Source organism: Pseudophryne corroboree, chromosome 8 (genome assembly GCF_028390025.1).
Source record: "Pseudophryne corroboree isolate aPseCor3 chromosome 8, aPseCor3.hap2, whole genome shotgun sequence".
NCBI classification, from domain to species: Eukaryota; Metazoa; Chordata; class Amphibia; order Anura; family Myobatrachidae; genus Pseudophryne; species Pseudophryne corroboree.
Genome location: NC_086451.1, coordinates 357,995,152 through 358,009,178, shown reverse-complemented (window position 1 = coordinate 358,009,178; position 14,027 = coordinate 357,995,152). Strand labels below are relative to the sequence as shown.

At 48.8% G+C, this 14,027-nt stretch overlaps 2 long non-coding RNA genes across 4 annotated transcripts in view; one reads left to right on the top strand and one right to left on the bottom strand.

Annotated features, from left to right (window-relative positions):
- Nucleotides 1-1,549, bottom strand: part of LOC134947796 (uncharacterized) — a 279,682-nt gene extending 278,133 nt beyond the window's left edge. The window contains exon 1 of one of the 3 annotated variants that reach the window (XR_010182785.1): nucleotides 1,061-1,549. This is a non-coding gene — a long non-coding RNA (uncharacterized LOC134947796). The remainder of the gene's footprint in view (nucleotides 1-1,060) is intronic. The other 2 variants (XR_010182784.1, XR_010182786.1) reach the window with 2 other exon arrangements.
- Nucleotides 1,443-14,027, top strand: part of LOC134947797 (uncharacterized) — a 56,645-nt gene continuing 44,060 nt past the window's right edge. Inside the window, exon 1 of the long non-coding RNA XR_010182787.1 lies at nucleotides 1,443-1,534. This is a non-coding gene — a long non-coding RNA (uncharacterized LOC134947797). The remainder of the gene's footprint in view (nucleotides 1,535-14,027) is intronic.

Here is a 14,027-nt window from a genome sequence, read left to right as displayed (position 1 = left end):
CGGCAGCGCTGCCACAGCTATTCCCACTCATGGGTGTCCATGACACCCATGGAGTGGCAATAGAACCTGTGGCAAGCAAAGCGAGCTAATGAGCCCGCAAGGGTCTTTGTTCTGCTCGCCCCCCTGCCAGCATTCTGACGGTCAGGATTCCGGCGTCTGTATTTTGACTGCCGAGATTCCGACCGCCAGGATCCCGTACCCAACCCATCACAGGTGTTCTGTGACCAAGTGATGGACCCTTTGCCAAATATGTTTTTTCCCGTACATATGGCCTAATTATTATTATTATTATTATTATTATTATCAGTTTCTTACATAACGCAGCATATTCCGTTGCACTTTACAATTAGAACAACATTAATAGAACAAAACTGGGCAATAAACAGACAGACAGAGGTAGGAAGGCGCTGCTCGCAAGCTTACAATCTATCTAATTCAAACCTGATCACTCCTCTGCGAATTTGCAGAGGTTTGCGATAGATAGTTGCTGCCCAGACAGAGTGAAGACCCGCCCCGTTTCCCCTAGGGGGGGTTAGGTTAGATTTAGGCACCCCTAGGGAAAGTTAGGGCTAGGCTGCAGTGGGGAAGGTTAGGTTTAGACTGCAGGGAAGGGGAGGTTAAGGGGCATGGGGGGGATGATAGGTATACTTACCTTCCCGTCGGGATTCCGATCATCAGGCTGCTGCGGTCGGCATTCTGGACACTGGCATCCTAAACTACGGGTTAAGCACTGTTCTGAGGAAAATGTAGGTCTTAGGTTTAAACACCTAACTATCTATGTCAGGGTAGACAGAATCACTGTATTCTAATTATGCACAGGGTTTTGAGTGGCAAATGTGTCTTTAAGTTCTAAATTGTAAGCAAACTGTCTCTGTAGCAATTATCCCAAGGAACAAATGTCTCTGCATTTACTATCCAAAGCGATAAATGTCTCTGTACTGATCATCCAAACAATAAGTGTCTCTGTGTACTGATTAGTGCTGCCTTCAAGCAAGGGTCACCCCTCTCAATGTGGTTACAGGGCGGTGTTGGACAAGTTAAAATGGGGCTCAACACTCACCCTCCAGCTGTTTACAACAAACAGTTTCTGTAACTCACTCAGCTTCTCCAGGGCAACTCCGCATCCACACTCGTCACCACTCAGCTACAACCTCTTTAAGATGGCCGCAGCATCCATGGGTCTGTACAGACCTGGCGGTGTCCGGTTCCTGGCTGCGGCGTCCCATGCTCACTTTCCTGGCTCTCACAACTTTGTGGAAGCACCCCGCTGCTTTGGCTTTGCAGCATAACTCTCCACCGCCTTGCGGGGACCGCTCGACTCTCCAGTGCAGCTGCTCTGCTCATCAAAACACGTCTACTCCGCGCATTGGCTTCCGCTCAATAACACACGTCATCACCCTAGTATTCTTCCCACAAGGCTCCGCTTGCTCTTCCTGTCTTGTCCAATGAGATTCTGCCACCTCACATACAGTACACGTGACCTGTCTCTCGTCCGTCTTTTAACCCCCGCTGTGAGAACCAAGTGAATCCTCAGGTTAGCAAACACTGTCATTTAATATGTAAAGGGGCATAGCCATACACAATTTTCTGCGTGGTGCCACAGAGGGAAGGCTGTAGAATATTGTGACTTTATGTTTGACTTTTTTTTACAAAAGGAAGCTATTCTCCTGATGCTGAACAACTATTTATTGCTGCCAGGTGATCTAAATGATTCATCTGCAGCAGAAGAAGTGTTCCAGAGGTCTCGCATGCATCAGAGAAGCTCAGAGCATGCAGAACCTTTGTCCACCTGAAACTACTATTCTCGTCTTCGTCCCTTCATTGATAATATTATCTTTTATTTATGCTGCCACAACACTGAGGTAAAACATACTGTACAACAATTCATAGACCATTTCATACTGTAGATACTGAAAAGTGCAAACAAGTACATAACTTTACGTATGCTACATAATGGCATTATATAATATATAGCGTATACTACTGTCTTCCTGTTTTTTTGTTGTTGTTGTTGTTTTTTTTGAGGGGGGTAGGGGGGTGTTAAGAGTCATCAGAAGGAGTGCCTGTCGCCATTTCTAGCACCATCCAGCTGAACAGCAGCTCAACAGGAGGACTGGCTTCAAGAGTGTTGTACCCATCGATATCATGGTGCATTCCAACTGTACCATTTGTGTTATTTGTGGTGCTTCAGTGAGGTCCAAATTTAGGGCCTAATTCAGGTTGGATCACTACTGAGACAGAAATAGCGATTTCCTTAATCCTGCTTCTGCTAAAAATTGCATGTAAAGAGCCGCTAAGAAAGGTAAAAACACCCACCGATGCAATCGCAAAATTGGGTATCCATACGCAGAAATCAAGGGGTGTAGTATGGTATGCCGGCGGCCGGGCTCCCGGCGACCAGCATACCGGCGCCGGGATCCCGACCGCCGGCATACTGACAGCGTGGCGAGCGCAAATGAGCCCCTTGCGGGCTCGCTGTGCTCGCCACGCTGCGGGCACGGTGGCGCGCTACTCACGCCACGCTATTTATTCTCCCTCCAGGGGGATCGTGGGAGAAAAAGTGTCGGGATTCCGGCGCCGGCATACTCGGCGCTGGGATCCCGACAGCCGGCAAACTGAAGACCACCCAAATCAAGTACCATGGACAACTGCGGTTGACCCAGGGCTACTCAGAATAATGAGAGTGCAGTCGCACCAACGCCATGATTTTAGTCTCAATCCATTGCAACTGACGTCAGATACATGCCCCGAAAACGCCCACAATCCGCCTGCATTTTTCCAACCACTCCCCGCAAACGCCATGTCAAAACCCACGAACGGTCACTTCCTGTCAACCAAATTGCGATCGCATTTCACTAAACTGCGATCGCAATTTAGCCTTCGTGCACACGCAGTGCATTCGCAATGCATGCGCAGTCTGACTATGATCGCCCAATTTACAAATTTTCAACTGAAGCTGAATAAGGCCCTTATTTTTACTTTTTCCATTTGTATTTCCTGCATCAATGACGACATGGAAACGATCTGAGCTCGTTGGGAAGCTGCCCGGGTAGGAGCCTGAGAGAAAAGTGCAGCTTCTTTGAATGACAGTTCTGCTTTTAGTAAAGGGAAAAGAATAATTTGCGCAGTTGTAGTTTATGCTGTGTGCCTAGCTGAAGTAAAAGGAGAGCATATACTAGTAATGCTTATACTGTCACAGTAAGCAATGCCTGGAGCACTCATGAGGCAACATATAGTTATGCTTAGCTGCTGTCACCATCTTCCCTGCAATTGTCTGCATTTTGCACATAACCGGCTTAATTACTAAATATTCAAATATATAAATATCATTCCAATGTTCCTTTAAATATCTGAGCAGAATGTTTCTTTGTGAGCAGACATTGTGGTTGTGTATGGGGGTTCAGTATGAAATACCTACATTCAAAATACCGACAGTCAAAATACCGACAACAATTGACCAACGGTTAAAATCCCGACAAGATCAAAATGCCAACATTTAAAATAAAGACAAGGTCAAAATACCGACATTTAAAATAAAGACAAGGTCAAAATACCGACATTTAAAATGTCAACAGGTCAAAAAGTCGAGACAAGTTTTTCATTGATTTTTGTTGTGTATTTTGACATAGGTCCACGTCAGTAGTGGATCTTGCCACGGGCAAGCAGTACTTTTGCCCGGGGCGACGCCTTCCGAAGGGCACCGGCACCATCCGGAGGGCGCCGCACCATGTCAAGATCTGCTACTGTTTGGCAGTGCCCCCCGCTGTGAAGGGAACTAGACGCTACCCGTCTAGTTTCCCTTCGTGGAGAGGACCTTTGCTGTGCGGTGCGCAATGACGTCATTGCGCACCGCACAGCATTGTGGGACTGGCACAGATGCTAGGGGTCATAATTGACCTCTAGTGTCTATCTATTCTGTGCTATGGGAGAGACGTCATGATGTCTCTCCCATAGATCCGAGGAGAGGAGCGGCGCCAGCGGTGGTCAGCAGCGGAGGTCTGCAGCGGTCGGGAATCAGGAGCGGGGATAGAAAGTATTCATTTTTTTTTGTAAGCAGCGCTACTGTACAGGGGGCAAAAATGGGGGCACAACTCTACATACGCCCCTGTATGAAGCCACAACCCTATTTTTCGCCCAGGGCGCCACAAGGGCTAGAACTGGCCCTGGTTGACGTAGACACCGTATAAGTGCACCGCGTCCCCTCGCATGGCTCGCTACGCTCGCCATGCTTTGGGCATGGTGCCTTCCTGTGCTCGGCACACTATTGTATTCCCCCTCCAGGTACACTGGGATGGTAAAGTATGAACAAGTTGGTTTCAATGACAAAAGCATTCAATAAACTCATGTCGACTCTTTGACCTGTCGACATTTTAAATGTCAGTATTTTGACCTTGTCGGTATTTTAAACGTCTGGATTTTGACCATGTCGGGATTTTGACCTTGTCAGGATTTTGACCATCGGTCAATGGTTGTCGGGATTTTGACTATTGGGATTTTGATTGTAGGTAAATTGACCGCATTCCGTGTATGGGGCATGCAAGGCAGGAATTGTGTAAAGCTAAATTTTAATTGGATGTTGCAATGAAAAATAGTTTGCAGATTTTTGGGGAATGTCCCAACATATTTAGATTTATATCATTTTAAAAGTACACATACGTACGGAGAACAGCTACATTTCCAAAAGGGGTGTAGTATGGTATGCCGGCGGTCGAGCTCCCGGCGACCAGCATACCGGCGCCGGGAGCCCGACCGTTGGCTTACCGACAGTGTGGCGAGTGCAAATGAGCCCCTTGCGGGCTCGCTGCGCTCGCCACGCTGTGGGCACGGTGGCGCGCTACGCGCGCCACACTATTTTATTCTCCCTCCAGGGGGGTCATGGACCCCCACGGGGAAGAATAAGTGTCGTATACCGGCTGTCGGGATCCCGGCGCCGGTATACTGTGCGCCGGGATCCCGACAGCCGGCATACTGAAGACCACCCTTCCAAAAGTATTTTGCTAAATATTTACCTCATTCCAGATATGTCTGGGGAATGTCACTGTTACATGTGGAATACCCCTTAACAGTGCTCTGGCAGGGCAAGAATCCACTCTGTGGTAACCCCAAGCCCAGAACATGTGATGTCATGATGAGGGGCCTAGGTTGCCTGGAGTAGGATGAAACTGAGCAACCGCAGCATTCTAAGGAGCAACTCTTCAGTGGCTCTACAGGCTGCAGGGCACCATTCCAGGCACTCTGTAAGCCAAATGCAGGTGGCACAAGGCCAGTGTTGTAGAGAGCTCTTTCAGGTAAAACTTTGTGCATAGCCAGGGCCGTAACTAGGGGGGGCTAAGGGGTCACGTGCCCCGGGCGCTGCAATGAGAGGGGCGCAAAAACCTCCAACCAGTACCCCCACCGCAGCGATCCCCTCCCGCAGCCAGCAGCAGCACTGAGGAGGGCGGCATTGACGGTATATGCACTGTACCAATGGCGGCGTCCATAGATCTAATAAGCCGCAGCAGCCGCCCCCGCATACACGAGCTGCTGACTGCCCGTAACTGCAGACTTGTGTGAGTAGCACAGCAGCAGTGCCTGACGCCCGCCCACTTCCTCCAGCATGGTGGCCGCTCCCACCCCCGGGATCAGCCACCAATGTGCTTCTAATGTCCCTCCTGAGGCTCCGCCCCTCCTCTCCGAGCAGTGCGGCTGCCGGGTGGGCCTGTGGGGAAAAGTGGACGAGCACTGTCGGAAGAAGGCTAGCAGGACCGCGGCTAGCAGGGGCTCATCAGTTCAGCAGTCGGACCACACAGTTGGCCACACTGGTAAGAGTAATGCTCCAGCAAACCTGTGCTCTTCCTCTCCTCTATGCTCAGTTCCTGTCTGAGGCTCCGAACACCTCTGCCCCTGCCCTGCTCTCTGAGCACTGTAAATTTCTGTCTTCACCAGTCACCAGTGTATCTATGTCACCACAACCCCCCTCACCCTAGTCACCAGTGTATGTCTACAGCCCCCCCCCCCCCCAAAAAAAAAAACACGCCTATATGTCCCACCAGGCCCCAGTGTATATTTCTCCATGTTCCCCTTTTGGTCGTAGTGTGTATTTATCCATGTCCCCCCACCACCAGTCACCAATGTGTATGCCACTATGTGCTCCTCCATCATCTCCATGTCCCCCTTCCCCCTCCCCCAGTCACCAGTGTGGTACATTTCTATGTTCCCTTATCCCCTCCCGTAGTCACCAATGTGTATATCTCCATGCCCCCCTCCTCCCTGTCACCAGTTTTTATGTCTCCCCCCAGTCACCAATGTGTAAGTCTCCATGTCCCCCTTTCCCCAGCCCAGTCACCACTATGTTAATCACCCCCCACCACCACCAGTCACTATGTCTCTATATCCCCCGTCCGGCCGACGTGTGTCTGTCCCCTTCCCCCAGTAACCAGAATGTATGTCTCCATGTACCCCCTCCAGCTGCAGTGTGTAGGTCTATATGTCCCCCTCCCCATTCCTCTTGTCCTGCACCTCCTCCAGCCACCCCCTTTTTTCATCCACTTGTCTCTTCCTCACCGCCTTACCTTTCCTTCATTTCTGCTGAAGGCGATGGAGTCCCACTGACCTACTAACAGAAGCAACAAGGTACTGTCGGCTGTCAAACAGATCCGCCTCTTGGCAAGAGCAGTGTAAATTGGGACCTGATGTCATGATGTCACGTCGGGGCCAGACATAGAGAGGGAGGAGCAGCAGTACACAGCAGCACCACCGTCCAGGAGTGAGGAGAAGGATGCCACTGCCATGGGAGATAGACAGTGACAGCAGCTGATGGTGAGTCTTTTGAAAAAATTTCTATAAAAAATAGGTTCTATACAATAATAATAAACACTTTAATATTCTCATTTATTTCATTATATTGGTAGCTTAATATTCCTTACAGTTTCAAATATCAAACCCTATATCATATATTGTGCTACTTTAAACTCTAATAATATGCTACCAGTATAATTACATAGAGAATATTAAAGTGTTTATTTTTTTTATAGAACTTATTATATTGTATCTCTCTCTCGGCAGGGCGCACACCAATCTCAGTGTAATGAGACTAAGGTTGCACTACTGTGTGGCGTAGCTTGAATTTATTTTGTTTATTTTTTTATTTACCTATTACTTTTTGTCATTTTTTTTAATTCTCATTTATTTGTTTATATATATATTTTATATATATATATATATATATATATATATATATATACACATATATATATATATATATATATACACACACACACACACACATATATATATATATATATATATATATATATATATATATATACACACAGTTTTCATTTATTTTATTTCTTTTTTTTTTTGGGGAGGGGGGTGCCATATTACTGACTTGCCCCGGGTACTGAAAATCCTAGTTTCGGCCCTGGCATGGCCTAATCATAGACGGTGTGACCGCGCTACCTTTGGAAGAAATTAAGACAAAAAATAATAATTTGTAGCACCGTGATGAGCAGGGGGGCACATTGAGCACCTCAGCCAGGAGAAAATCCAGTGGGGGTGAGATTAGTGTGATTGCTACCCACCTCTACCTGCACAAGCAGAGACTAATACTGTGGACCAGCCCCCTCCCCCACCTCTCTGTGGCCCTGCACAGTACAGCGATGGTGCGCCCTCTTAGGTTATATGCTCTGGGTAGTGATACCATTCGTCCACCCCTGGTTATGAGCCGGCCCATCGACCCCACTAAGAACCTGAATGATCTGACACTGTTGTCCTATTTATACCATGAATTTAAGAAAATGCAGAATTTACAAACATAATGTGGAATGGCAGTGCCATAACTAGACATTTCTCTAACGTCCTAAGTGGATGCTGGGGACTCCGTAAGGACCATGGGGAATAGCGGCTCCGCAGGAGACTGAGCACATCTAAAGAAAGCTTTAGGACTATCTGGTGTGCACTGGCTCCTCCCCCTATGACCCTCCTCCAAGCCTCAGTTAGATCTTTGTGCCCGAACGAGAAGGGTGCACACTAGGGGCTCTCCTGAGCTTCTTAGTGAAAGTTTTAGTTTAGGTTTTTTATTTTCAGTGAGACCTGCTGGCAACAGGCTCACTGCATCGAGGGACTAAGGGGAGAAGAAGCGAACTCACCTGCATGCAGAGTGGATTGGGCTTCTTAGGCTACTGGACATTAGCTCCAGAGGGACGATCACAGGCCCAGCCTGGATGGGTCCCAGAGCCGCGCCGCCGGCCCCCTTACAGAGCCAGAAGGCAGAAGAGGTCCGGAAAATCGGCGGCAGAAGACGTCCTGTCTTCAACAAGGTAGCGCACAGCACTGCAGCTGTGCGCCATTGCTCTCAGCACACTTCACACTCCGGTCACTGAGGGTGCAGGGCGCTGGGGGGGGGCGCCCTGAGACGCAATAAAAAACACCTTGGATGGCAAAAAATGCATCACATATAGCTCCTGGGCTATATGGATGCATTTAACCCCTGCCAGAATACATAGAAAAACGGGAGATAAGGCCGCCGATAAGGGGGCGGAGCCTATCTCCTCAGCACACTGGCGCCATTTTCCCTCACAGCTCCGTTGGAGGGAAGCTCCCTGTCTCTCCCCTGCAGTCACTACACTACAGAAAGGGTTAAAAAAGAGAGGGGGGGCACTAATTACGCGCAGTATTAAAGATACAGCAGCTATAAGGGGAAAAACATTTATATAAGGTTATCCCTGTATATATATAGCGCTCTGGTGTGTGCTGGCAAACTCTCCCTCTGTCTCCCCAAAGGGCTAGTGGGGTCCTGTCCTCTATCAGAGCATTCCCTGTGTGTGTGCTGTATGTCGGTACGTTTGTGTCGACATGTATGAGGAGAAAAATGATGTGGAGACGGAGCAGATTGCCTGTAATAGTGATGTCACCCCCTAGGGGGTCGACACCTGAGTGGATGAACTGTTGGAAGGAATTACGTGACAGTGTCAGCTCTGTATAAAAGACAGTGGTTGACATGAGACAGCCGGCTACTCAGCTTGGGCCTGTCCAGACGTCTCATAGGCCGTCAGGGGCTCTAAAGCGCCCGTTACCTCAGATGGCAGATATAGACGCCGACACGGATACTGACTCCAGTGTCGACGGTGAAGAGACAAATGTGACTTCCAGTAGGGCCACAGGTTACATGATTGAGGCAATGAAAAATGTTTTACACATTTCTGATAATACGAGTACCACCAAAAAGGGGTATTATGTTCGGTGAGGAAAAACTACCTGTAGTTTTCCTGAATCTGGGAAATTAAATGAGGTGTGTGATGATGCGTGGTTTTCCCCCGATAACAACTGATAATTTCTAAAATGTTATTGGCATTATATCCTTTCCCGCCAGAGGTTAGGGTGCGTTGGGAAACACCCCCTAGAGTGGATAAAGCGCTCACACGCTTGTAAGGGCTCTACCCTCTCCTGAGATGGCCGCCCTTAGGGATCCTGCTGATAGAAAGCAGGAGGGTATCCTAAAATGTATTTACACACATACTGGTGTTATACTGCGACCAGCAATCGCCTCAGCCTGGATGTGCAGTGCTGGGTTGGCGTGGTCGGATTCCCTGACTAAAAATATTGATACCCTAGATAGGGACAGTATATTTTTGCCTATAGAGCATTTAAAAGATGCATTTCTATATATGCGTGATGCACAGCGGAATATTTGCCGACTGGCATCAAGTCTAAGTGCGTTGTCCATTTCTACCAGTAGAAGGTTATGGACACGTCAGTGGTCAGGTGATGCGTATTCCAAACGGCATTTGGAGGTATTGCCTTATTAAAGGGAGGAGTTATTTGGGGTCGGTCTTTCAGACCTGGTGGCCACGGCAACAGCTGGGAAATCCACGTTTGTACCCCAGGTCGCCTCTCAACATGAGAAGACGCCGTATTATCAGGCGCAGTCTTTTCGTGGACAAGCGGGCAAAAGGTTCCTCATTTCTGCCCCGTGACAGAGGGAGAGGAAAAAGGCTGCAGAAATCAGCCAGTTCCCAGGAACAGAAACCCTCTCCCGCCTCTGCCAAGCCCTCAGTATGACGCTGGGGCTTTACAAGCAGAATCAGGCACGGTGGGGGGCCCGTCTCAATGAATTTCAGCGCGCAGTGGGCTCACTCGCAAGTAGACCCCTGGATCCTTCAGGTGATATCTCAGGGGTACAAATTAGAATTCGAGACGTCTCCCCCTCGCCGTTCCCTAAAGTCGGCTTTACCGATGTCTCCTTCTGACAGGGAGACAGTTTTGGAAGCCATTCACAAGCTGTATTCCCAGCAGGTGATAATCAAGGTACCCCTCCTGCAACAGGGAACGGGGTATTATTCCACACTGTTGTGGTACCGAAGCCGGACGGCTCGGTGAGACCGATTCTAAATCTAAAATCTTTGAGCACTTACATACAGAGGTTCAAATTCAAGATTGAGTCACTCAGAGCAGTGATTGCGAACCTGGAAGAAGGGGACTACATGATGTCTCGGGACATCAAGGATGCTTACCTTCATGTCAAAATTTACCCTTCTCATCAAGGGTACCTCAGGTTTATGGTACAGAACTGTCACTATCAGTTCAGACGCTGCCGTATGGATGGTCCACGGCACCCCGGGTCTTTACCAAGGTAATAGCCGAAATGATGATATTCCTTCGAAGGAAGGGAATTTTAGTTATCCCTTACTTGGACGATTCCCTGATAAGGGTAAGATCCAGGGAACAGTTGGAGGTCGGTGTAGCACTATCTCAGGTAGTGTTGCGGCAGCACGATTGGATTCTCAATATTCCAAAATCGCAGCTGGTTCCGACGACTTGTTTTCTGTTCCTAGGGATGATCCTGGACACAGTCCAGAAAAAGGTGTTTCTCCCGGAGGAGAAAGCCAGGGAGTTATCCGAGCTAGTCAGGAACCTCCTTAAACCGAGCCAAGTCTCAGTGCATCAATGCACAAGGGTTCTGGGTAAAATGGTGGCTTCCTACGAAGCAATCCCATTCGGCAGATTCCACGCAAGAACTTTCCAGTGGGACCTGCTGGACAAATGGTCCGGGTCGCATCTTCAGATGCATCAGCGGATAACCCTGTCACCAAGGACAAGGGTGTCCCTCCTGTGGTGGTTGCAGAGTGCTCATCTTCTAGAGGGCCGCAGATTCGGCATTCAGGACTGGGTCCTGGTGACCACGGATGCCAGCCTGCGAGGCTGGGGAGCAGTCACACAGGGAAGGAATATCCAGGGCTTATGGTCAAGCCTGGAGACATCACTTCACATAAATATCCTGAAGCTAAGGGCCATTTACAATGCTCTAAGCTTAGCAAGACCTCTGCTTCAAGGTCAGCCGGTGTTGATCCAGTCGGACAACATCACGGCAGTCACCCACGTAAACAGACAGGGTGGCACAAGAAGCAGGAGGGCAATGGCAGAAGCTGCAAGGATTCTTCGCTGGGCGGAAAATCATGTGATAGCACTGTCAGCAGTATTCATTCCGGGAGTGGACAACTGGGAAGCAGACTTCCTCAGCACGACCTCCACCCGGGAGAGTGGGGACTTCACCCAGAAGTCTTCCACACGATTATAAACCGTTGGGAAAAACTCGACAGGTATTGCGCCAGGTCAAGGGACCCTCAGGCAATAGCTGTAGACGCTCTGGTAACACCGTGGGTGTACCAGTCAGTGTATGTGTTCCCTCCTCTGCCTCTCATACCCAAGGTACTGAGATTGATAAGATGGAGAGGAGTAAGCACTATATTCGTGGCTCCGGATTGGCCAAGAAGGACTTGGTAACCGGAACTTCAAGAGATGCTCACGGAGGATCCGTGGCCTCTACCTCTAAGAAGGGACCTGCTCCAGCAAGGACCCTGTCTGTTCCAAGACTTACCGCGACTGCGTTTGACGGCATGGCGGTTGAAGCCGGATCCTGAAGGAAAAAAGGCATTCCGGATGAAGTCATCCCTATCCTGATCAAAGCCAGGAAGGATGTAACCGCAAAACATTATCACCGCATTTGGCGAAAATATGTTGCGTGGTGCGAGGCCAGTAAGGCCCAACGGAGGAAATTCAACTGGGTCGATTCCTACATTTCCTGCAAACAGGAGTGTCTATGGGCCTGAAATTGGGGTCCATTAAGGTTCAAATTTCGGCCCTGTCAATTTTCTTCCAAAAAGAACTAGCTGCAGTCCCTGAAGTTCAGACGTTTGTAAAAGGGGTACTGCATATACAGCCTCCTTTTGTGCCTCCAGTGGCACTTTGGGATCTCAATGTAGTTTTTGGGTTCCAAAAGTCACATTGGTTTGAACCACTTAAATCTGTGGAGTTAAAATATCTCACATGGAAAGTGGTCATGCTGTTGGCCCTGGCCTGGGCCAGGCGCGTGTCAGAATTGGCGGCTTTATCCTGTAAAAGCCTTTATCTGATTTTCCATTCGGACAGGGCGGAATTGAGGACTCAGTTTCTCCCTAAGGTGGTTTCAGCGTTTCACCTGAACCAACCTATTGTGGTGCATGCGGCTACTAGGGACTTGGAGGACTCCAAGTTGATAGACGTTGTCAGGGCCCTGAAAATATGTGTTTCCAGGACGGCTGGGTGCTCCTGCTTCTAAGCAGACTATTGCTCGTTGGATTTGTAGTACAATTCAGCTTGCACATTCTGTGGCAGGCCTGCCACAGCCAAAAATCTGTAAATGCCCACTCCACAAGGAAGGTGGGCTCATCTTGGGCGGCTGCCCGAGGGGTCTCGGCTTTACAACTTTGCCGAGCAGCTACTTGGTCAGGAGCAAATACGTTTGTAAAATTCTACAAAATTGATACCCTGGCTGAGGAGGACCTGGAGTTCTCTCATTTGGTGCTGCAGAGTCATCCGCACTCTCCCGCTCGTTTGGGAGCTTTGGTATAATCCCCATGGTCCTTACGGAGTCCCCAGCATCCACTTAGGACGTTAGAGAAAATAAGAATTTACTTACCGATAATTCTATTTCTCGTAGTCCGTAGTGGATGCTGGGCGCCCATCCCAAGTGCGGATTGTCTGCAATACTGGTACATAGTTATTGTTACCAAAAAATCGGGTTATTGCTGTAGTGAGCCATCTTTTCTAGAGGCTCCTCTGTTATCATGCTGTTAACTGGGTTCAGATCACAAGTTGTACGGTGTGATTGGTGTGGCTGGTATGAGTCTTACCCGGGATTCAAGATCCTTCCTTATTGTGTACGCTCGTCCGGGCACAGTATCCTAACTGAGGCTTGGAGGAGGGTCATAGGGGGAGGAGCCAGTGCACACCAGATAGTCCTAAAGCTTTCTTTAGATGTGCCCAGTCTCCTGCGGAGCCGCTATTCCCCATGGTCCTTACGGAGTCCCCAGCATCCACTACAGACTACGAGAAATAGAATTATCGGTAAGTAAATTCTTATTTTTAGTGCTATGTGCAAGAAACAGCATCGGCGCCCCATCCCCCCACCCCCATATACAAAACAGGGCCAGTGTGTGCCGGAGCATGCCAAAATTATAGGGGCATGGCTTCATGGTAAAGGGGTGTAGCCACAAAATAATACCAATTCATATTACACTGTACAGAAGTCTCCATTATTCCAATTACGCTGTACAGTAGCGCCACTTACACACATCACACCAGGTAGAGCCCCTTTTACACATTACACCAGGTAGAGCCCCAGTCACACATTACGCCAGGTAGAGCCCCATTTTACCGATTACTCCAGGTAGAGCCCCTATCACACATTATGCCAGGTAGAGTCCCCTTTTACACAGTATGGCAGGTAGAGTCCCCTTTTACACAGTACGGCAGGTAGAGTCCCCTTTTACACAGTATGACAGGCAGAGTCCCCTTTTACACAGTACAACAGGCAGAGTCCACTTTTACACATTACACCAGGTAGAGTCACCTTTTACACAGTACGGCATGCAGAGTCCCCTTTTTACAAATTAGGCAGACATAGTCCCCTTTTTACACATTATGGTAAAAGAGTCCCCTTTTTACACATTTGGCGGGCAGAGTCCCCCTTTTTTATACATTAGGCAGTCATAGCCCCCCTTTTAAAC